At 32.5% G+C, this 2,970-nt stretch overlaps 2 long non-coding RNA genes across 2 annotated transcripts; both read left to right on the forward strand.

Annotated features, from left to right (window-relative positions):
* The first annotated feature begins 310 nt into the window (after window positions 1-310).
* On the forward strand, window positions 311-1,661 carry LOC127148634 (uncharacterized). The gene is made up of 4 exons (XR_007819721.1): window positions 311-395; window positions 618-672; window positions 753-840; window positions 1,520-1,661. It is a non-coding gene; the product is annotated as an uncharacterized LOC127148634 (long non-coding RNA).
* Window positions 1,662-1,757: 96 nt separating this feature from the next.
* Window positions 1,758-2,359, forward strand: LOC127148635 (uncharacterized). The gene is made up of 3 exons (XR_007819722.1): window positions 1,758-1,837; window positions 2,145-2,212; window positions 2,297-2,359. It is a non-coding gene; the product is annotated as an uncharacterized LOC127148635 (long non-coding RNA).
* The last annotated feature ends 611 nt before the right edge of the window (window positions 2,360-2,970 follow it).

The raw sequence follows: 2,970 nt of genomic DNA on the forward strand, positions 1-2,970 counted from the left end.
CTGAATACCTAACTGAGCATCTAGTGACTTGAATCAGTAACAAATGACATGTCTATTGGCAATTTAGACACAATGTATAGACAAGATAGTATCCTTTTTGAGGAGTCTTGAATTCAAATTCCTTATGAATATTAATAGTTTACATGTCAGGTTTTGTAATCAAATTAAAATTTGAGTTCACTCCCATGAAGGTGAGAGTGTTAGTAATATAATAAAAGATATTAGCTTAAGCTTTTGGGTTCACTTTAGTAGTAGTTTTCTTGGGAATCTTTACTTGTTTATCTGTTGGTTTAGTGTTGTGATTTTTGACACTGATTTCTCTTGTGCAATATATAATTGGTTCTAGATGGCCTAAAGAGAGTGGAAGGAAGATGTGCTGCTGGTAATTACAATCGGTATTGTAAAGAACTTTCCCATTATAAAATTGCTTTCTTAGTTACAGTGTTGGAGACATTTGAGTTGCTATAGCTGTGAAACATTACATGGATTCTTTGTTGTTATTGGCTCATTAATTTATAGTTTGGGGAGATAGTCTTGAACTAGATAAACCAACACAAATGTCAGAGTTGCAAGCAATTTTATTTCCCAATAATTTTTAACCATCTTCTTTGGTACAGAATTCAGTCTGGAGCGTTGATACTTTTCAATAAATGTTTGTTGTTTGAGGTTCAGGTATTAATTCCACAAAAATTCAAAACATTGACATTTCTACACTATTCATTATTTCCATACAAACTTCTGGATTGCTGTAGGATGTACGTCAATACCCTTCATTTTATGCGATGTTGAAAGCGGAGAGTCTTGATAACGTTCTTCCTGGAGTAAAAACATTAACAGATGGTAAGATAAAATACCTATGTCTATAATTTTCGTTTCCTTAATATTTAATTATCTTGTTCATGATAATTCTTTAATATGAACTTTCTACTTGTTCTTTTGTTCTATAGAATTTTGACATGTCCTTCTTGCCTATTTATTTTTATTTTATAACGTAGTAGTTCTAAAAGATTATTTGCTTAGTGTACTTTATGACTTTGAAACATTATTTGTTAGTACCTTTTGAGGTCTTAAGAGCCATAAAGCAAGATAAAGATAATCAATAAGTTAAATATAAAGAAACTCGATAACAAACATTCTGAAGCCATGATAAATATATTGAATATCATGACACTATTCCTAGTAAAATGTGGCAGCATGACAACCTTCTGGTTGGATTGTGTTCAAATAAATGGAAACTATATGGGTTGTTCAGATTAATATAGCAAAATATTAAAATCTATCTATGATGGAACGGACTACTTTTTGTGTCTATCTGAATCATGATGGACATAAACAGTAGTCTATTTTGGTCTATCGTTATGTATCATAGGTAAATTATGATTTTTACTATACTTTAAGATATTTTTAGAAGTTTTGTCATTTAAAATATTTCTCCTTGTGTTATCTCTCTTGTGCATGTGAAATAATCTAGCTACCATCTGAATATTGTATTGGTCTATGAGGATAAAACTTGTTTCAGGTGTTCAAGTATACAGGAAGTTCTACTCTGAAGAGAAAGAACTGTCCAATGGTGTCCTTGGGATTCATGTCAAAAAATCTGTTGTCCAGCCATACATTATTTTGTCCAATGTTTTTAACTGCAGATTCATGAAAGTTTAGAGGTGGTGCTTAATTTTCAACTTGGTGCAACTTATTGTTCCATGTCCAAAATTCTATCTACTTTTGTTGATAGTTTTTTTTTCTCCATATTTGCAGCAGGGAATCTATGTTGCTGGTTTGCGAGAAGAGATTGTTGCTTCTTCTGAGCAAGTTCTCGATCTTATGGAATTTGGAGAATGTAATTTAAATTTCCAAAGAATACAGTCCTTTGCTTCCTCCTTAAAGAGCTTAATGGAATTCTATTTTGTTTCCAAATTTATTTTATATTTCTCAGCCTTTGGGTTAATAATTCTAAACTTCTGATTTTGAGACTGAATAGTTGAATAGGGAGCGTTTTGAATTTTTTACCTCTTCAAATGATTTCATTTTCATTTCTATTTTGATCTCTTAGAAGCCAATACCTCTGGTTTGTTAGGACTTTGTCTGCCTCTTCTTAAATATATTAGTGATTGAAAGTAATTTTAACAACTTGTTTATACATTCAGCTCATCGTCATATTGGAGAGACAAATATGAATTTGTACAGTAGTAGATCCCACACTATTTTCCGCATGGTAAACTCAACATCCTTCCAATTCTGCAAGTCATTCAGCTATTGTTTTTATTTCCCCCCTCTATCTTACTTAATAATGAAATAGATAATTGAGAGTCGGGATAAAGTTGAAGATGGAGAAGCTGGAAATTCTTGTGATGCTGTTCGTATTTCAGTTCTGGTATGTGGTTCCTATAACAATCAGCTATTCTACTTGCTTTTCATTCCATTATTCATTTAGCAATTACCTTGTTATTGTGACTAGAAGATGGACCCATCATCTACCCATGTTGGCTAAAAGCTTATCTTTCTTTCAAAGAATTGTGGAAGAAAGAACCGCTTAGAATTATGGGGTGTTGTCCTTTCAATCAAACGCAAAGCTTTTTGGATTCCTATTGTTAGAAGTGAAGTATGGTTGATAAAGGTGGAAAGATGCTCTCCTCTTTATTCATTTAACTCATACTTGCAGGCTGGTTAGGAAAGGGTAATATAAACTTGTGAATAATTTCCTTTATCAACAATTAAAGTTGTGAGACTGTGTTGTGAATGGAGAAGGTCATGAGTAAAAGTGGAATGGTGGAGGCATGCAAAATTATTTCAAATGGGGTAAAGAAAGAAATCTCATTCTGGAAGGAAGTATATTACCCATGCATGGACTAGGAAAGAAATGTGGAAAAGGGAATATTATCATGTGTAGATTGGTGATGACATTGAGGTTGAGTAAAAGAGTAGTTGTTTTTTGAAGACAGAATAGGAGAAGCAAGGTCTCAATATGATTAG

Source organism: Cucumis melo, chromosome 3 (assembly GCF_025177605.1).
Source record: "Cucumis melo cultivar AY chromosome 3, USDA_Cmelo_AY_1.0, whole genome shotgun sequence".
In the NCBI taxonomy this organism is placed as follows: Eukaryota; Viridiplantae; Streptophyta; class Magnoliopsida; order Cucurbitales; family Cucurbitaceae; genus Cucumis; species Cucumis melo.